Consider the following 22,089-nt stretch of genomic DNA (forward strand, 5'->3'; position numbering starts at 1 on the left):
GACAGGTTGGTCTTACCCACTGGATCCCAGTCATGCTGTAAACGGGGCTTGCTTTGGTCTGTCAGACCCGGCTTAGACCCAGGCTCTGACAAAGTGGGTAAGTTATGCAGCTATTCAGTGGCATCTAATACCCTATCCCAAAGGTCTGCTGTGAACAGGAAGGAGGCATCAAATTTGGCAGTGCCTGATGAGGTGAAGCCAGGACCCAGGAACTTCTATTCCCTCCCATGCTCAGAAACAGTAAGTGTTCTTCTATCTGCAAAGCTAGATGCTTAGCACATCCTGGGTACTTTACTCATGATTGCTAAACTTGAACTTGTGAGAAGTCATTTCAAAAGTCAGATCTAGGACCAAAAACACAATATCTGTCAACATGAACTGTAGATCATGGTTTTCCTCCAGCCCAGGAGTCTCCTTTCAGTAATCCCTTCTTCTCCAAATGTTTTCATTCCCTAAATAAAACAAAGAGGTAAGAGATTTGTTCATTTCAATTCCCACAATATAGCTTACAGTCACGGATCTGAAGAGTTTTCCAATTTTAGGTATGTTATTTCTCTGTTCTCTGAAATGGGTACGATACTAAAGAACTTGCTAGGATTTAGTGGAAAGTACGTTCTCAACATTTGGACTGTGCATTTTATTTGAATCATGTCTCTCGAATTCACATTTGTTAATGTTAACGTCAGAGAGTAAATGACTAGAGAGGTAGCACGCATGTCCACAAAGAGATACTCTTATGAACTCTGGGGGAAATAGTCATTATAACAACATCTAAGGGCAGACAGGAACATTTATGGTCATGGATTAATTATCTGTTCATGTCTCAAGCTTATATCACTGTGAAAATTCTTCCTCTAAGGTTAGGTGGCAGCTAACGTGAATCCTAACTCAGGTGCTGGATATATTTATTACGGTGGTCTTTCTTTACTGTTTCTACACAAAGTCGAGTGGACATGGACATCCAGAATACCACACATTCTGAAGCAATAAAATCTAATATGCTGTAATATTATTTCCTGCTTCTGTTTAAGATAGATACTTAAACGCTAAGTTACGTTTTATTCAATCTTTAATTTTTAAAAATAATGAATTTTCTCTACCGCATGCTCACGCCCCTCCCACTTTTTGAGTCCACCTCGCTGGATTTTGTGAAAATAGATCCTTCACACACAACAGAGAAGGAACTTTCTGGAAGGCTGTGCTCTGGAACTGCCGTCTTCTCTCTCAAGTCAAGTACATTTCTGTCTTTCTTAAAGCTACAAAACTACAACAATGTTTATATTCATATGAAGTATTTCAGCAATTCATAGCCAATTTATCAATGACCACGCAGCTGCAGGCACTGCAGTTTAAAAAAATATACCAGCTCACTTAGTGTTTACATAGGCTCTGAAAGCCCCACATCCTGGCAGGGGGACGGGAGCCACCAGAGTCATTAGAAAGGTACGCTGGAGTGCCTGCCTGTGATGGTGGAGGGATGTTTGCCTTATAGCCCAACACATCATTAAGGACACAATTGTTATTTAATGTGGCACAATCATCTTTCTACTCTTCATGAAATCCACTTAAGTAATTACCTTCTTAGCTCATTGGCTCTGTGAGCTGCCTGGTTAGAAAGGGTTATATCTAAGGAAATATTAAAAACTGGGCTCACACTGTTGCCCCTTTAAGCTGACTTGTATTTATTAATATATTCTAAATGAAGATCTTTCTTCCTGCCCTGAAAGAGGGAGGAAACTCCAAGGTAAATAAATGCTCTGGAGCATTGGCAGGGTTTAAAGGGAATAAGAACACATTAGCCAAAGTCTCCTCACTGTCAGCCATTCTTAACAAAGCAGCTGATACCTGCATAATGCCTGGGTTCTTTGTAGTTTCAGTCTGACATCTGTTTTAGCCAATCAATTTTTCATTAAAGTCAAAATGCTGCTTTAAAATTTGCCTTGGCTTTCTCTTTTTAAGACAAGAACAAATTTATGACGAAAATATTCCTTTACAAAACTCGGTGCAATAGCTTACTAAGCTGTGTGGATCTTCATAAGTGCCATAGTTTTGAAGACTCACTTTGAATAGTCTAGATATTAAGATGGAAGGTTTAAAGAACCCACAGAACTTATTTTCAGAGCACATTTAAATGTCTTTTAAGCAGATTTTTTTTTTATCATGACGTGTCCAAGATGAGCTTGCAGAGATTCAGCATCATTTAAGGAGAGCAGAGCCGAAGTACAGAATTGAAATTACTTGAAAACACACATCTGCATTTTAAACTTTAAACTCCCTTTCAAGATACACTGTACAATCCATGTTTACTATAAATACAGCGAGGTAAGTCTGAAATACCTTTATCTTATTTGGTGGATCTGCGTTTGGGCCTCTTTGTTTGAACAGAAGTGTCAGCTGTATTTTACTTTATTATATAAAAAAGTTTCAGAATTTAATTAAGGGTCAAGTACCAGCAGTAGATAAATGCAACAGCTAAAGCATATTTCTGATCACTCTGAAGTCTGCAATCATGAAAATTATTATCATTGAGTAAAACTGGTCTCAATGATGGTGACTGGGAGATGGATTCTGTGTTACTCAGCCATCATTTACATAATAATGGGTTCCAGTTTTCATCAGCACCTTTTGTTTGTACAGTGCTTACTGCTACAGTAAATTGTCAAAATGTCATTCCTCTCCAATCAGCCAGAAAATATCAACAGTAAACAAGGCACAGGAAGAAATTCTCTGATTAGGAGTGTGGCAGAGAAAGAGTAGAGCTGAAGTCTCCGTGATCGCTTGAAACATGTTATTCTGGTGTTCCCAATAACACAGTGGTACAGATTATGAAAATTACTTCTCTCTCTCGCCACCTCCACCCAGCCCCTTTAATGAAGAAATACCACTCTGCTTCCGAGGTCACCAGGAAACCTCAGGACGATCACTGGGGATTCATTGATTTACATATGTATTTGTCAGTTTTACTCTGTTTCCTCTTACTGGGGATCAGCCTCTCCTTTTTTTCCGGCAGGGTATTGCAGATTAAATGGGGCCAGATTCTCCTACAGTGTTCTTGTCCCTGCTTGGTTCTCTGACTCCTGGTCTGTGGGGTTTCAGAGAATAAAGGAGCTGTGGAGAAGAATTTGGCCCGTGCCCATGCTGCTATCACATGGGGCAGTGTCAGAGAGGTTCCCATCAGCTGACTTGCCAATACTCTTCTTGTTTCAGCTGAATTGTTGCCAGAGCAGGAACTCAGGAGCTGGGGAAGAGCCCCAGGCGGCAGCAAAGTCTTCCACTCTTCGCCTTTCTACTTGGCCATCACTTGAACTCGGAGACCAGGGACCAGGAAGGATGACAGCCAACTCCACATCCAACATTTAGGGCACCGAGCCCAGAGTGCCCAATGACCAGTTCTCTCTCTTTCTGCTTTCCCTGCACCCCAGGCCACTCTTCTACAACATTTTAAAGTCTGAAAGAGACATGAAATCAACAACTCTTCCTGTTCCTCAGTGAAATCTCCCCAGGACTAGGAAAAGATGAGGATGAATTAGTACAGTATATGCGTTATAACCATTATAGTTACAAAGTATATTAAAATTAAAGACTTCACATTGTGTCTGAAATAAAAATGAATATAGTGGCATCCTGCCAAGAGTCCCAGAAACCACTCTTGTGTGGAATTGAAACATTTGGCTCATATAATACTTAATTTATTTTTATGAAATGACAAGTTATATAAATGTATGTTTAAAACAGAGGGGCACAACATTTTTTTGGTAAGTTTTTTTTTTTTTTTTGTATTCTGGCGTATATAGCTACATGGTTGGGACTTATTTCTAAACAGAACAAAAAAGAATATGTTTTTTCCAAAATGGCGTTTTAAAGGTATATGTTCCCCAGATATTTCAAAATATGATCACGCAGTCAGGTTGCTCATGGCAAGGCTCACAGTACCTTCATTGGAAATGAATAGAAGTTTTAAGATCTATTGAAATGAAGTGTTGACATCAGGAAATATTTTGTACTGCTTTCAGGTTTCTTACCATGCACTTTATTTTGCTTGGCTACTTTGAATTTTTTCCCCCCACTTCTCTTTGAAAATCCGACATTGTCCAAACCCTTTCGATTAAGAAGCTTGCCTGAATGAAAGCTCCGTGCTGCTGTGGTGGTGCATCAGTAAACAGGGGGCCTGAGGAGCGGGCAGCGCGCGGAGAAATAGGGCTGATCAGCGGTAATTACCCTGACACCTCATGCAGTACAGGGAATTAACTCCTAGGACTTTGGGCCGAATGAAGAAGAAGTTGATGTTTCACGTTGTGAATGCATCAGTGCCTGAACCCATTACCAGTTTAAACGGAGACGGGAATTTACTATACACTTTTTTTTTTTTTTTCGGTTGGGAATGTAGACCGGTGTGCAGAAAATGAGAAAGTAATTCAGGATGCAGAAGGAACTACAATTTGTATTTTTGTTGAAGCTTTTGCCTTCTGATTCTATATCATATCCATGACACATAAATACAAGAGAAGGTCCATGGCAACCATTGTCTTGAAAAGAAGGAGCCCGTTGTCTTAAAGAAGAGGTTAGTGTGTCACCAAAGTAGGTGAAGGTATTCCACGGCAGACCCATAGAAAGGAAAGTGCTCGAAAACACAGAGCAGGAGGGGAAACACAGCTCAAAAGGCAACTAGTTAGCAGCTGCCACTATGACCTTTAACTGCATCCATGGTAACTGGGCTAAAGATGGAGTTCCATTTTATTATTCTCACACCCACAATGTTAAGCCTGTGAATCCCATTGCAATTTAATGGCTGAAATCAGAAGGCAGATCTGTGTTCATTGGACCGGTGCCGATACCCTCTTAGCTAATGAGCGCAATAAACATTTTCATGCCAGGAAACCAGTGCAAGTGGAAATATTATGCCATACAGAAATATATACCCAAACACAAAGAAATGGTCAGTAAAGTCAGTCTTTTATGTATATTTGCATATTCTAGCATTCAAAGCCAATCATCTTTTAAAAGAAGAATAAAAAAAGCTGCTAGACTATTAAAAACTGTGGCATACCACAAAGCTTGTTGTGAATGAGAAATCAGAAGAGTTATGAATTCTAGAGCTAATGACTATTACTGCCTCTTCTATTATTTTCCTTAATGAATCTTATTATTTGTAAATGTGTGCTTCCTTTTATGTGGCTCTAATATACTTCATGCCTTTTCCCTGACTATAGACTGTACCTCCAGCTGGGGCAAAAACCACTGCAAAAGCAATACCAACTTTTTTGGTAAAGGGAAGAGGTTTTATTATCATCGCTTTGCCTTCACAGCTATTTAGTTCATAGTTCCTTAAGAATTGATGACAACAGTGTCATATTGTTGTTGCAGACTTTGCAACCTGCAAGAATACATAGATCATGCTTGCTTGTTTTGAAACCCCAGAAAAAAATGATAATGGGAGCTCATGGCCAGTGAATTAGCCTTTGAATGCATGCTGCCTCTCTGAACAACTGCTGGCAACTTTTTTTTTTTTTTTAAACCAAAAACGTGTAAATTTAAGTTCAGAATGAGATGGCATCTGAAACTGAGCTCCTCAATTTAAGAAATAGCCAGTTTCAGAGGTTTAAGCATGATTAACACATTGTATACAAAATTTAAACAGTAATTTTTCTGTTTCACTCTCCTAATAATTCTTTTCACAAAACTTTTAAGGCATTAAACTTTAGCTATGTAAATGTTCTGCTTGTATCAAAAGGCGGCCAAGAATTATCCTTGAAACCTATCTTAGATTGCTTCAATAAGGCACAGTATATAAAACTCCATGAGTACCTACAGATAATATAATCTACGGTATTTTTCCTTCCTTCCTTTCAAATTTTTCCTCAGAAATCTTAAAATACTCCCCAACTTTATTTTTGTTAAGTTGTTTTTTGAGCAAAAATGAGGGCTTAATAACTTTCCTTATCAGGAACAATATATTCTTTTCTTAGGGAACAATGTCGGATATCCATTGTGAGAAAAAGCTTTAACTATTTTACTCACAGAAGCTGCTTGTCCTGGAACCTACAAAGGTCAGAGAGAAAGTAATTTGGGTGCTTCTTATCTTTTAAAACAATGCCACTTTTTATCACTATCAGAGAGTTTTAGGAAGGTTTTTTTTTTTTTTTTTTTTTTTTTTTAAGCAAGACAAAGGAAGTGAGAACTCAGAGACCTGTTTACTTGACTTATAAAAGGGCAGGCAGTGCCTCCATCAGTTAAATAAAAGATGTTCTATCAATTTAGACAATTATACCAAAGATTAAGAGTGTCATGAAGCTGATGAAATCTCCTAGGTAACATTAAAAAATAATATGCTTTTAGATCACATCATATATTAAATGACAACTGCCAATTTTTTTTAAAAAGAGTACTCAAAATTCTTTCCTGAATGACAATGTGAGGTTAAAACACTTTGTTCTTAACAGTTCACTTCATTGACATGACGCTTCTGCTTCTTGACTAAGGAAATTTGGCTAATAAGAGCTTTTTGTTTATTCAAGTAAAAGTGGACTGCAAGGTAGAGGATTTTAGAGCCTTCCTGCATCTTTGCTTAATTAAAGCATGCATAGAAAATGTTTTGCTAGCACATTACTTGGTTTAAAATATATATTTAAATGGTTACCATCCTCTTGACTTGCCTTTCCCTATTTTATTGGCTCCTGAATCATTGTTTTTCTTATCGTTAGGCTAGGAAAAATTATTGCAAGCTTTAATTGAAGAAGTGACAGTAGTCGCCACAGGAAAGATCAGAAGAAGGACTTACGATGGCCTCGTTCCAGACCCAGCTCTGTGGAGGACTAATTGCAGGACCAGAGGTGAATGGTTTAACACAGCTGCCCTTCACAGCCCTTTTCCTCAATGTACACAATAATACCTGCTACTTCTTGAGGACTGTTACACAGATACCTGCCAGTTATGAGTGATCTGACACATTCTCAACATGGAGCTAGGGAAACCAAGAATCATTCAGTCACCTAATCTAAACAACATATTTGTTATAAAGTTCACATCTGGGTAGAAGATACGACCAGTCCTCTCAGCCTCAGTAAAGGCTCCTCCCCTCTTCTTGGGCCCAAGGAGTGAAGGGAGAGGCCCTGCACTCTTCTGACCACCCAGGTTGAGTTTGGGCCTGGGATCTAGGCTTTGGTGAGGAGCTCTAGGGGACCAGGGTATAAGCGGAGATGCCATCAGCCAGCCAAGACTCTCTCATCTCTAGGGAAGTCTACTGTCCTCACCTGGCTTTAAATCATACTCCCTTGCCCAAATCTGCCTTCTGGTCCTCTTCTGCCACTACCTGAGCCTTCCAGCTCCTGGCGCAGTTTCACGTTTGACCCTCTGTGCTGCCAGGCAAAGCATCAAGTTCTTCTGTGTTATTGGTGATAAGGCAGAAAAAGCCCATTGTCAGTGTCTACTTTTCAACTTCTGTTGAACCCCACAGAGTTCCTTTGCTCATACAGAAGATGTCAAACCACCATCACTATTATCAGCAGCATCAGCAAGAACAATACTCATTTATCAAGCTCTTACTCTGGGCATATCATGAGGACTATCTCATTTAATCCTTATAGCAAATCTACGAGAAAACCAATTCTGAGAGATAAAGTAAATTACCGGAGGTTACAGAGATAGGAAGTTGTTTGGTTGAGCTGTAATTCCCAGAAAGAGCAACCGTGATAATATAAATATAAGGTTTGGTTGCATTTTTTTTTGGTACAGATACTAAGGTCTAAGGACACTTAGCTAGCTAGCCATGCTCTTTGTGGACTTGCAAGATGGGCTTGCTTAGCTAGCCATGCTATTTGTGGACTTGGATTCTTTTCTAACTGATTTTCTTCTAATGATCCTAGAACCCTTATCAACTTGAGTGCTTAGAGGTATAGGAGAGAGAGGATTGGGTAGTAGACGCCCTCTAAGTTATGTCTAGGGGCTTGACTCTTGATCCTTTAATACTTACTGCAAAACATTGATGGTGGTTTTTGACTCCAGCACTCCTGGTGTCTGTCGTTCCCAGCCTGCGAGATGTCTGTGAATGACTTCATGTAGTAACCATGTTCTGTTTTATCTCCATGACCTGGTTTGTAGTGAGAATTCAAAAGTGTATCCATTGGATCAACTGACAAATTTGGGGGGCCTCCTGTGGCAAAATCGTTTTACTAGATGACTTCAACAGAAAAGGGATGTGGAAGAGAAATGATCGCAAGTTTTTCAGTTGAGGTGGGATACACAAATATGTATGTGTTATTCATAAATACATATTACCCCTCACTCTTCCTTCAAAGAGAAACGTTAGGAAAGTAGGATACAAAGACGGTAATACATCAAAACACATTTTGGGTGCTTAGGAAAAAGGACTTAGAAATAAAGGTATACTTGACTTTGCAAACATGTCCAACATGATTCAAAAACTGCTACAGGGTCCACATTAATATGAAGCTTTGTCCTCTCATCTGCAGCCTCAGTCTGTGTACAAAAGCGTGGACCATATGATGGTCGGAACAAACTGGGATTGCGATCAGGCATTTCCTTCAGAGCCAGAAACTCTCCAGAGGATTGGTGAGAGGAACAGTTCTGATTCTAGAAGGGTCTTTTGCAATTACTCACTGTATTCTGACTGCAGGGGAGAGAAAGTCATATTGCAGAAGACTTGTGGGAAGAAGGCAGGCAAACAGTAAAAAAGCAATTCTCGAATACATCAGTTCTCAGACTATGGATGATGACAGGAGAAATGAAAGCAACATGTGTCAAATGTGGTACAATGGCAATCTCACACTGGAGAAATGGGAAAGCACAAACACTAATCGAAGAAACAAAGAACAGTTGAGAATTATGAAATTGTTTTACAAGGGATAAGTCAACAGCATGGGTGGAATGGAAAAACACACAAGCAGTGGACTCAGGTCTTCAGGTAATATTAATAAACAAGACAATTTGCTTATTTGTTGGTTTAAAATGGAATTATATGAGAAGAAAAGCAAATAATAATTCAAAATAAAAAAACTGTCTCATCCTCAAATAAAAACACAAGTCTTCTTATCAAATAATATACAACCAACCAGTTCTAGTCAATGTAGAAAATGTATTGAGAGTTAGTACCATACATTATTTTATAGTGGATGTAAAGAACATTTTTTCAATGTTCTTTAGATTATCTTGGTTTTCACTTGAGCTAAAATCCTAACCTCTAAGTAAACTGTGAGTCTATTTTATATACATATTTACCATAATAAATCAACTATACTAAAAGTGAGTTTTATCCTGAGTTGGGAGTCATATTATTACATAACCTATGGGATGAAATGTGTACTCTCTTAATAAATCCACTTTATCATTTTGCTTTTTCATTACTTTCTTCTTGTTCCTAAAAATATAAGTCAGAAAGAGCAGCAGTATAAATTCTATGTAGTATTTTGGGGGGAGAAAGTATTTTTTGAGGAGACATGGTGCATTGAAGAATGATTAAGTATTATTTTATATCATAAATCACTTGATTACTTGATTTATTAAGATATGTTAAAAGATCTATTGTCTTATCAAAAATGACTTCTACCTGTTGTTGATGTTAATCTCTTGCTTGTTTCATTAACACTCTGAGTCTGCTGAGCTGTTCATGATGGTAGGCATTAGACATATGTGGCTGATTACATTTTAATTCTTTAAACTTAAATATAATAAACAATTTAATAGCATTGGCCATGTCTTAACTGCTCACTAGCTACATGTGGTTACCATGCTAGACAGCAGAGATGTAAAACTGTTCCATCATTACACAAAGTTCTATTGGACAAAGCCGCACTATGTTCTTAATTTGAAAAGTGGGGAAATTTCACATCTTAATTAATTATGAAACAATTTTTTCCCCTTCATGTGAAAACAGATTTATTGCTGTTAAGTACTACTCCAGCATTGTTGTATTTCTGCAACTATAGGCAGGAACGGGACAGAGTATTATTGATTTTCAACAGTGCTATCTCCTCAGGGTTTTATTTTGCCTTTTGCTTGTATTTTCGTTTTGTTGATCTCAAGATTTACTCTCATCTTAAGATATTTTGAAAAGGGAGAATTGGAAGTTGAAATGTAGAAATACAAAGTGAAAAATTTTTTGTAAGATAATTTTGTCAGTATGTTTCATAAGTCTTGAAACAGATTTCAAGACTTTCAAAAGAATGCTACCTCACTTTCAAAAGAATGCTACCTCAAATGTCCTGATTGTATGTCCCCAAATATTCAAATAGTGCTATTAACAATAGTGAAAACAGTTATTTTAGTCTTATTTTCGTCTATTAGGAATAAGCTCATAATATATTGCTAAACAAGAAAATCAGATTACATAGAAAGTATCTACAAAATGATATACCAAGCTATACAAATTGCTAGCATTGGCAGTATAGAAGAAAAAAACTATGTAGGGATATATGCATTAGAAAAAAAATGGAAAAATTAATATCAGGAAAGTAATCTTTTTCCCTCTGGTATTTGCTTTCTTTTGTGCTTTCCTTAACAAATTCTTCTTTTATTTTCATTTTTAATTGACACATAATCATTGTACATATTTATGGGGTGCAGTGTGATGTTTCAATACATGTATATACTGTATAAAAATTCAAATCAGGGTACTTACCATATCCATCACCTCATACATTTATTATTTCTTTGTGATGAATCCTCTCTTCTAGCTATTTTGAAATATACAGTATTGTTAACTATCATCACCCTACCCTACTGTGCAATAGAACTGATAGAACACCAGAAGTTATTCCTCCTCTCTAACTGTAACTTTGTACCACTGGCCAATGTCTCCCCATGCCCTCTTCCACCTTATCCTTCCCAGCCTCTGGTAACCATCATCCTACTCTCCACTTCCATGAGAGCAAATTCTTTAGATTCTGTCTACGAATGAAATAGTATACTTGTTTTTTTTTGTGCCTGACTTATTCCATTTAACATAACATCCTCCAGGTTCATCCATGTTGCCACAAGTGATGGGATTTCTTTCTTTTTTATGACTGAAATTCTGTGCTATCAAACTTCTGTGTCAAGACTGTGGCCTGATTGTGTTCTCAGTATCACAGCTAGCATGCAAGGACCACTTGCAGTGTTTTAGTGCTTTGTATGTGTGATCTCGTTGAATCTTGCAGCAATAATTATTTCCATTTTATAGTTGAGGAAGGTGAGTTAAACAGAGATGGAGTCATTTTCCCAGGTTCACGTAGGTTGTGTGTGATTAAGCTGAGATTTGAACTGAAATAACCTGACTCCAGAGTTGCTACTCTGAACTTCAGTGTCACTGAAGCCACGCAAACAAATGTCTATCCGTGAGAGAAAAAAAAAGAAAAAACTCAAAGAGAAAATTGCTCAATAACAAGGTAAGTCTCCTAGTAGACCAGCAAAGAAACATAAATGCAAAGTTCTCAGGCTAATTGGGATTCCTATTGGACTTCACGTCTGAAGTGTGTAAGAATGAACAAAATTTTGCTACTGCAGATAACAGGGCCCAAAGATACTTCAAGCAAATGAGGGGCGGAAAACTGGGATTATTGCTTGAAAAAGGTCTGGAGGGGATCTCCCAGGTTGGTGAAATAAAAGGGAAAAACCTGGTCCCTGCTACTCTCAGGGACTATGGTCACGTGAAGCTGTATGCCCAGAAAGAAGGAAGACATTGGCACCAGTCTAGTATCAAGAACCAGGAGCAGCTATTCCCTGAAAAGAGTATTTCAAATACCATTGCAAGGCGAGAAGCTCTTGTGACTACTGTAACACTGGTCCTGGAGTCAAGGTTCCAGAAATGTCACTTAGAATGCCAAAAACAAAAAACAAACCAAAAAAAGGTTCTGCCCTAAGAAAGAGCAGGAAAGGGGTGAACTGCACACAATAAAATCAAATATTTTACAGATGATCTACAAATCAAAATTTCAAACTGTGTTAAAGAATTCTAGGCCAGGCACAATGGTTCATGCCTGTAATCCTAGCATTTTGGGAAGCCAAGGACTGAGGATTGTTTGAGCTCAAGAGTTTGAAATCAGTCTGGGCAACATGGTGAGACCACATCTCCATAAAAAATAAAATTGTAGTCTGGCATGGTGGTGTGCACCTGTAGTCCCAGCTGCTTGGGAGGCTGAGGTGGGAGGAGCATTTAAGCCTGGCAGATCAAGATTGCAGTGAGCTGTGATTGCACAATCGCACTCCATCCAGGGTGACAGAGTGAGACCTGTCTCAAGAAAACAACAAACAGGGGGCGGAGCAAGATGGCCGAATAGGAACAGCTCCAGTCTCCAACTCCCAGCGCGAGTGACACAGAAGACCGACACAGAAGACCGGTGATTTCTGCATTTTCAACTGAGGTACTGGGGTCATCTCTCTAGGGAGTGCCGGACAATCGGTGCGGGTCAGCTGCTGCAGCCTGACCAGCGTGAGCTGAAGCAGGGCGAGGCATCGCCTCACCTGGAAGCGCAAGGGGGAAGGAAATCCCTTTTCCTAGCCAGGGGAACTGAGACACACACCACCTGGAAAATCGGGTAACTCCCACCCCAATACTGCGCTTTAAGGAAACAGGCACACCAGGAGAATATATCCCACATCTGGCCGGGAGGGTCCCACGCCCACGGAGCCTCCCTCACTGCTAACACAGCCGTCTGCGGCGATCTATCCGCAAGGCAGCAGCGAGGCTGGGGGAGGGGCGCCCGCCATTGCTGAGGCTTAAGTAGGTAAACAAAGCCGCTGGGAAGCTCGAACTGGGTGGAGCTCACAGCAGCTCAAGGAAGCCTGCCTGTCTCTGTAGACTCTACCGCTGCGGACAGCGCACAGCTGCAGTCCATTAGGGGAAAGAGCGGGGCCGCTGCAGACCCGAACGACTCTGTCTGACAGCTTTGGGGAGAGCCGTGGATCTCCTAACGTGGAGGTTGAGATCTGAGAACGGACAGACTGCCTGCTCAGGTGGGTCCCTGACCCCTGAGTAGCCTAGCTGGGAGACATCCCCCACTAGGGGCAGTCTGATACCCCACACCTCACAGGGTGGTGTCACCCCTGAGAGGAAACTTCCAAAGAAAGAATCAGACAGGTACACTCGCTGTTCAGCAATATTCTATCTTCGGCAACCTCTGCTGCTGATACCCAGGCAAACAGGGTCTGGAGTGGACCTCAAGCAATCTCTAACAGACCAACAGACAGTCCTTCTGACTGTCAGACGGAAAACTATCAAACAGGAAGGACACCTATACCAAAACCCCATCAGTACGTCACCATCATCAAAGTCCAGAGACAGATAAAACCACAAAGATGGGGAAGAAGCAGGGCAGAAAAGCTGGAAATTCAAAAAATAAGAGCGCATCTCCCCCTGCAAAGGAGCGCAGCCCATCGCCAGCAACGGATCAAAGCTGGTCAGAGAATGACTTTGACGAGATGAGAGAAGAAGGCTTCAGTCCATCAAACCTCTCAGAGCTAAAGGAGGAATTACGTACCCAGCGCAAAGAAACTAAAAATCTTGAAAAAAAGTGGAAGAATTGACAGCTAGACTAATTAATGCAGAGAAGATCATAAACGAAATGACAGAGATGAAAACCATGACACGAGAAATACGTGACAAATGCACAAGCTTCGGTAACCGACTCGATCAACTGGAGGAAAGAGTATCAGCGATTGAGGATCAAATGAATGAAATGAAGCGAGAAGAGAAACCAAAAGAAAAAAGAAGAAAAAGAAATGAACAAAGCCTGCAAGAAGTATGGGATTATGTAAAAAGACCAAATCTACGTCTGATTGGGGTGCCTGAAAGTGAGGGGGAAAATGGAACCAAGTTGGAAAACACTCTTCAGGATATCATCCAGGAGAACTTCCCCAACCTAGTAGGGCAGGCCAACATTCAAATTCAGGAAATACAGAGAACGCCACAAAGATACTCCTCCAGAAGAGCAACTCCAAGACACATAATTGCCAGATTCACCAAAGTTGAAATGAAGGAAAAAATCTTAAGGGCAGCCAGAGAGAAAGGTCGGGTTACCCACAAAGGGAAGCCCATCAGAATAACAGCAGACCTCTCGGCAGAAACTCTACAAGCCAGAAGAGAGTGGGGGCCAATATTCAACGTTCTTAAAGAAAAGAATTTTCAACCCAGAATTTCATATCCAGCCAAACTAAGCTTCATCAGTGAAGGAGAAATAAAATCCTTTACAGATAAGCAAATGCTTAGAGATTTTGTCACCACCAGGCCTGCCTTACAAGAGACCCTGAAGGAAGCCCTAAACATGGAAAGGAACAAGCGGTACCAGCCATTGCAAAAACATGCCAAAATGTAAAGACCATCGAGGCTAGGAAGAAACTGCATCAACTAACGAGCAAAATAACCAGTTAATATCATAATGACAGGATCAAGTTCACACATAACAATATTAACCTTAAATGTCAATGGACTAAATGCTCCAATTAAAAGACACAGACTGGCAAACTGGATAAAGAGTCAAGACCCATCAGTCTGCTGTATTCAGGAGACCCATCTCACATGCAGAGACATACATAGGCTCAAAATAAAGGGATGGAGGAAGATCTACCAAGCAAATGGAGAACAAAAAAAAGCAGGGGTTGCAATCCTAGTCTCTGATAAAACAGACTTTAAACCATCAAAGATCAAAAGAGACAAAGAAGGCCATTACATCATGGTAAAGGGATCAATTCAACAGGAAGAGCTAACTCTCCTAAATATATATGCACCCAATACAGGAGCACCCAGATTCATAAAGCAAGTCCTTAGAGACCTACAAAGAGACTTAGACTCCCATACAATAATAATGGGAGACTTCAACACTCCACTGTCAACATTAGACAGATCAACGAGACAGAAAGTTAACAAGGATATCCAGGAATTGAACTCATCTCTGCACCAAGCGGACCTAATAGACATCTATAGAACTCTCCACCCCAAATCAACAGAATATACATTCTTCTCAGCACCACATCACACTTATTCCAAAATTGACCACATAATTGGAAGTAAAGCACTCCTCAGCAAATGTACAAGAACTGAAATTATAACAAACTGTCTCTCAGACCACAGTGCAATCAAACTAGAACTCAGGACTAAGAAACTCAATCAAAACCGCTCAACTACATGGAAACTGAACAACCTGCTCCTGAATGACTACTGGGTACATAACGAAATGAAAGCAGAAATAAAGATGTTCTTTGCAACCAATGAGAACAAAGATACAACATACCAGAATCTCTGGGACACATTTAAAGCAGTGTGTAGAGGGAAATTTATAGCACTAAATGCCCACAAGAGAAAGCAGGAGAGATCTAAAATTGACACTCTAACATCACAATTAAAAGAACTAGAGAGGCAAGAGCAAACACATTCAAAAGCTAGCAGAAGGCAAGAAATAACTAAGATCAGAGCAGAACTGAAGGAGATAGAGACACAAAAAACCTCCAAAAAATCAATGAATCCAGGAGTTGGTTTTTTGAAAAGATAAACAAAATTGACAGACCGCTAGCTAGACTAATAAAGAAGAAAAGAGAGAAGAATCAAATAGACGCAATAAAAAATGATAAAGGGGATATCACCACCGACCCCACAGAAATACAAACAACCATCAGAGAATACTATAAATGCCTCTACGCAAATCAACTAGAAAATCTAGAAGAAATGGATAATTTCTGGACACTTACACTCTCCCAAGACTAAACCAGGAAGAAGTTGAATCCCTGAATAGACCAATAGCAGGCTCTGAAATTGAGGCAACAATTAATAGCCTACCCACCAAAAAAAGTCCAGGACCAGATGGATTCACAGCTGAATTCTACCAGAGGTACAAGGAGGAGCTGGTACCATTCCTTCTGAAACTATTTCAATCAATAGAAAAAGAGGGAATCCTCCCTAACTCTTTTTATGAGGCCAACATCATCCTGATACCAAAGCCTGGCAGAGACACAACAAAAAAAGAGAATTTCAGACCAATATCCCTGATGAACATCGATGCAAAAATCCTCAATAAAATACTGGCAAACCGGATTCAGCAGCACATCAAAAAGCTTATCCACCATGATCAAGTGGGCTTCATCCCTGGGATGCAAGGCTGGTTCAACATTCGCAAATCAATAAACGTAATCCAGCATATAAACAGAACCAAAGACAAGAACCACATAATTATCTCAATAGATGCAGAAAAGGCTTTTGACAAAATTCAACAGCCCTTTATGCTAAAAACGCTCAATAAATTTGGTATTGATGGAACGTACCTCAAAATAATAAGAGCTATTTATGACAAACCCACAGCTAATATCATACTGAATGGGCAAAAACTGGAAAAATTCCCTTTGAAAACTGGCACAAGACAGGGATGCCCTCTCTCACCACTCCTATTCAACATAGTGTTGGAAGTTCTGGCTAGGGCAATCAGGCAAGAGAAAGAAATCAAGGGTATCCAGTTAGGAAAAGAAGAAGTCAAATTGTCCCTGTTTGCAGATGACATGATTGTATATTTAGAAAACCCCATCGTCTCAGCCCAAAATCTCCTTAAGCTGATAAGCAACTTCAGCAAAGTCTCAGGATACAAAATTAATGTGCAAAAATCACAAGCATTCTTATACACCAGTAACAGACAAGCAGAGAGCCAAATCAGGAATGAACTTCCATTCACAATTGCTTCAAAGAGAATCAAATACCTAGGAATCCAGCTTACAAGGGATGTAAAGGACCTCTTCAAGGAGAACTACAAACCACTGCTCAGTGAAATCAAAGAGGACACAAACAAATGGAAGAACATACCATGCTCATGGATAGGAAGAATCAATATCGTGAAAATGGCCATACTGCCCAAGGTGATTTATAGATTCAATGCCATCCCCATCAAGCTACCAATGACTTTCTTCACAGAATTGGAAAAAACTGCTTTAAAGTTCATATGGAACCAAAAAAGAGCCCGCATTGCCAAGACAATCCTAAGTCAAAAGGACAAAGCTGGAGGCGTCACGCTACCTGACTTCAAACTATACTACAAGGCTACAGTAACCAAAACAGCATGGTACTGGTACCACAACAGAGATATAGACCAATGGAACAGAACAGAGTCCTCAGAAATAATACCACACATCTACAGCCATCTGATCTTTGACAAACCTGAGAGAAACAAGAAATGGGGAAAGGATTCCCTATTTAATAAATGGTGCTGGGAAAATTGGCTAGCCATAAGTAGAAAGCTGAAACTGGATCCTTTCCTTACCCCTTATACGAAAATTAATTCAAGATGGATTAGAGACTTAAATGTTAGACCTAATACCATAAAAACCCTAGAAGAAAATCTAGGTAGTACCATTCAGGACATAGGCATGGGCAAGGACTTCATGTCTAAAACACCAAAAGCAACGGCAGCAAAAGCAAAAATTGACACATGGGATCTAATTAAACTAAAGAGCTTTTGCACAGCTAAAGAAACTACCATCAGAGTGAACAGGCAACCTACAGAATGGGAAAAAATTTTTGCAACCTACTCATCTGACAAAGGGCTAATATCCAGAATCTACAAAGAACTCCAACAAATATACAAGAAAAAAACAAACAACCCCATCAAAAAGTGGGGAAAGGATATGAACAGACATTTCTCAAAAGAAGACATCCATACAGCCAACAGACACATGAAAAAATGCTCATCATCACTCGCCATCAGAGAAATGCAAATCAAAACCACAATGAGATACCATCTCACACCAGTTAGAATGGCAATCATTAAGAAGTCAGGAAACAACAGGTGTTGGAGAGGATGTGGAGAAATAGGAACACTTTTACACTGTTGGTGGGATTGTAAACTAGTTCAACCATTATGGAAAACAGTATGGCGATTCCTCAAGGATCTAGAACTAGATGTACCATATGACCCAGCCATCCCACTACTGGGTATATACCCAAAGGATTATAAATTACTCTACTACAAAGACACATGCACACGTATGTTTATTGCGGCACTATTCACAATAGCAAAGACTTGGAATCAACCCAAATGTCCATCTGTGACAGACTGGATTAAGAAAATGTGGCACATATACACCATGGAATACTATGCAGCCATAAAAAAGGATGAGTTTGCATCCTTTGTAGGGACATGGATGCAGCTGGAAACCATCATTCTTAGCAAACTATCACAAGAAGAGAAAACCAAACACCGCATGTTCTCACTCATAGGTGGGAACTGAACAATGAGATCACTTGGACTCGGGAAGGGGAACATCACACACTGGGGCCTATCATGGGGAGGGGGGAGGAGGGAGGGATTGCATTGGGGAGTTATACATGATATAAACGTCATGCACATGTACCCTAGAACTTAAAGTATAATAAAAAAAAAAAAAAAAAAAGAAAACAACAAACAAACCAGAAAAAAAAAAAAAAAAAACAGAATCCTAGTGCTAAGAAAGAGAGCCAAGATACCAACAATCCAAATATAAATTCACTATAGATAAAAATCAAAATAATAGGACAATGCTGGAAAAGATTTCGGTATGTTTATGAATCATAGTAAAATAAATAAAAGAACAACATGTGTAACAAGAATAATAAATTGCAAAAGACAGAAATTAAATAAAATGTATTTGTGTAAAATAACAAGTTGGAACTCTTGGGGCAAAAAAATAGTAATTCACAAAAAATACTAAATTGAAATAAATTCTATATTGGACACATTCACAAGGGAATATAAAATTGAGAGACAGTACTGAGGATTTCATTCAGATTACTCCTATCTTTGTATCATCTATCTATCTATCTATCTATCATCTATTTCTACGTACCCATACATGTATATATATACATACATATAGAGATATAGGTAGATAGATATTCTCTCTATATTTCTATAATTAATTTACTGTGAAGAAAAAAATATATATTTATGTAAATGTAAATTTTTGAACTTATAGAAGGTAGGTCAAAAGGCTCTAAAGTAGGTCAAACAGGACTTCCAAAAAAAGAAAAAGAAGAAATGCTGAAGTAATATTAGATAAAATGATGGCTAAAAATTTTTCAGCATTTATTAAAGAGATGTGTCCTTAGATTAAAAATGCCCTTAAATAAAACAAAACCAAAAACTTTAAAATAAGGAGAAAATAAATCTCCATTTAGAGATATCACAGTGAAACAGAATCACATAAAAGAGACCACCAGAAAGAAAAGATAGTTTAACTTAAGTTCAACAGGTGACTTCTCACTGGCAATAAATGATGCCAGAAGACGATGGTTGGATTTCTTCAGTACTATCAACCCTAAATTCGATAACCAGCTAATTTATTAATCAGATACAAAGAGAAATATTTTTTAAAATTCAGAATTGTGAAGACAGGGTTTAATACTTACAGCCCTAATTTTAAAAAATTACTAATGACCTCTCCAAGAAGAAAAATAAAATTGAGGAGTTGGATGGAAAAAAAAAATAGTAAAACCAATAATGTAATTGACAAAAACACTTTGTGTGTCAGAACACTGTTTAATGTAAAACAGATTGCTGTTCAGTATATAGTTAACGTGAGCTAAGTCTCCTGTCTTTTTCAGAAAGGAAATAGAGACATCAAATAACCATTGATCTTATCAGAAACATTTGTAGTTAATATTCTGAGGTTAATTTAAAAGAGAAATATATAAAGCTTTATCAAACGAATTAGCATTAGAAGTAAAGAAAAAAGGTACAAAGAAAAGAATTGCAGTAAAACTAGTTCCAAATATATTAGAAATTGCAATAAATGTTATAAATTAAACACATTTCTTATAAGATTGACAGTAGCCGTTGAATTTTTTTATTATCATTATTTTTTTGAGACAGAGTCTTGCTCTGTTGCTAAGGCTGGAGTGCAGTGGCCTGATCTTGGCTTACTGCCAACTCTACCTCTTGGGTTCAAGTAATTCTCCTGCCTCAGCCTCCCGAGTAGCTGGGATTACACGTGCCCACCACCATGCCTGGCTATTTTTTATATTTTTAGTAGAGATGAGGTTTCGCTGTGTTGTCTAGGCTGGTCTCGAACTCCTGACCTCTGGTGATCCGCCCACACCTCTGCCTTCCAAAGTGCTGGGACTACAGGTGTGAGCCACTGCGCCTGGCCAGAGTGAATTTTTTTTTTAAAGTTATCTTCTGTTTATATGAAACAAAACCACATAGAAATATTGGAAATAAAAGAACAGAAATAGATCAAACTTACTTCCAAATGTTGATACAGCAACATTTGCTCTCAGACAAAAAAGAATTTATGGCAAAATTCATGATTATAGTTAAAGAGGAACATTGCATAATTTTAGTGGTTAGACACACAAACTGTTCAGGTGAGTATACATCTATTTTTAGAATTTGGAATAACTATGACCTTGAAGGTCAGAGGATGGGGGAATCCATCCTTTCCACTTCCCTGAACACCCCTGACCTCAACACGTTCTATGAGATTAACGTTTTTTTTCTCCTGAAATCCCTGCTATTTTGATATTCAATTTCTATGAGTGGAAGGAAGAAGTAATTCTCTTTCCGATTTTATTTTTTATTGCTCTTATAGTTTAACTCTCCTTACTTAGTTGTAGGGCACTAGGAAGGTGATAAAAAGCATGTACAATGAAAATGAACAAGGAAAAAATGCAGAAGTTTTTTCTAAGGTGGAGGAGACAAGGCAACTCACTAGACAGGATACACGGTGTGGAGGATACATGGTGTGGAGAAATGCCAGGGTCATGGTTGGGGAAGTAAACTTCCTTTGTTGAGGTAAGGGACTTCCATTGGACTGTGGGAGAACCTCAGAGTGGGGAATCTCAGTGTGGTAAACACAGGCCAGCCCAAGTCCACCTTCTCGTAGAACCACTGAGACAGAGGGATTAGAGATTAAATTGCTGTTGGGCGCTAGGATGGAAAAGGAAATAAAGTATGGGTTGAAGAGTGCCTTCATTTAAAAGCTGGAATATGGATGCAAATCGTATTAGAAAAGGGTCAGATAAATCTTGCAAACATTGCAAGAAAGATGTGAACTGAAGTCCTTCTTGGGACTTCAGAGGTCTCTGGTCTTCAAGCAGAAGAGAAAGAGCGTGGTTGCAGAATATTAAATCCAAAGAAAAGATGCTTGCCCATGACTTAATAATACTTTCAGATTGAAGTATCATCAGATTCAATGGAGAGCATTGTAGCAAATGTGCAGTAGACAAGGTATAATTCTTAATATTTTATTTAGAACTAGATAGTCCCTCACAATAGCTCAAAATTTAGAATATAATTTTGGTCACAGGAGCATGTGGTCTTTTGCCAAGCTGGGATGGAAGACTAAGGGTTCTAGGTATTCTAGTCCATCTGTTCCTGGTATTTACAAAGCTGAAGTGACTTAATTGGGAGCTTCTCTGAATGTCATTCGAATGTTGCTTGAATAAGTGGAAAATAGCTAAACAGGAGAAAGTCTGAGCAGGACTTTGGATTCCCACACTGGATTTTACATTAATATTTTAAATCTTTTGATGTGGATTAATATTCAGTTCTGTTTTGAGCTTTCTCCTTTTCCCTGTTTTCCTCTCCAGATCCTTCCAGAAGAACCACAGCCATTGTTGATGAATCTGGGTGGGGGTAGAGCTTGTCTGCTAAAGGTGATGCAGACACCATCACCCCAGTGTAAACACCATTCATGCAACTGCAGCCACCACTGGGGTCACTGGCTAGAGCACCACTTCCCAAAGTCCAGGTAAATATATTTCCTTTAGCATGACAACCCTGGCAAGACAGCGGAAAACCAAAACATAACTAGCTTGTGACACAGCCATTTTATTGGAAATATTCAGTTTTTTATTAGAAGCCATGAAGATGTTTTTGATTTTGTAGCTCTCAGTTATTGTACATTTAATATAGAAAAACCTGTACCTTTCAAAAAGCCTGGTCACACTTGCAAAAAATATAAATATAGGTTTTTAAAACATACATTACTTCCAACAATTAATGAGCTATTTGATTAACAGTAATTACATGGAGTTTATTGTTGATTTTCTTTTGTGTGATAATTCTACATATTTTTTTGAAGTGCCCTTTTATGGAGGAAGGGGAAGAAATTTCCTTTTGCCTGGAACAAAATGGAGCGGTGCAAATA

General features: G+C 38.9%; 2 long non-coding RNA genes across 2 annotated transcripts in view; one reads left to right on the forward strand and one right to left on the reverse strand.

Annotated features, from left to right (window-relative positions):
* LOC117062974 overlaps positions 1-22,089 on the reverse strand; it is an 83,893-nt gene that overhangs the window by 6,151 nt on the left and 55,653 nt on the right. The window contains exon 2 of the long non-coding RNA XR_004428651.1: positions 17-452. This is a non-coding gene — a long non-coding RNA (uncharacterized LOC117062974). The remainder of the gene's footprint in view (positions 1-16; positions 453-22,089) is intronic.
* On the forward strand, positions 158-21,675 carry LOC117062973. The gene is made up of 3 exons (XR_004428650.1): positions 158-240; positions 6,702-6,830; positions 21,530-21,675. It is a non-coding gene; the product is annotated as an uncharacterized LOC117062973 (long non-coding RNA).

This window comes from Trachypithecus francoisi, unplaced genomic scaffold (assembly GCF_009764315.1).
Source record: "Trachypithecus francoisi isolate TF-2019V2 unplaced genomic scaffold, Tfra_2.0 Lachesis_group17, whole genome shotgun sequence".
Lineage (NCBI taxonomy): Eukaryota > Metazoa > Chordata > Mammalia > Primates > Cercopithecidae > Trachypithecus > Trachypithecus francoisi.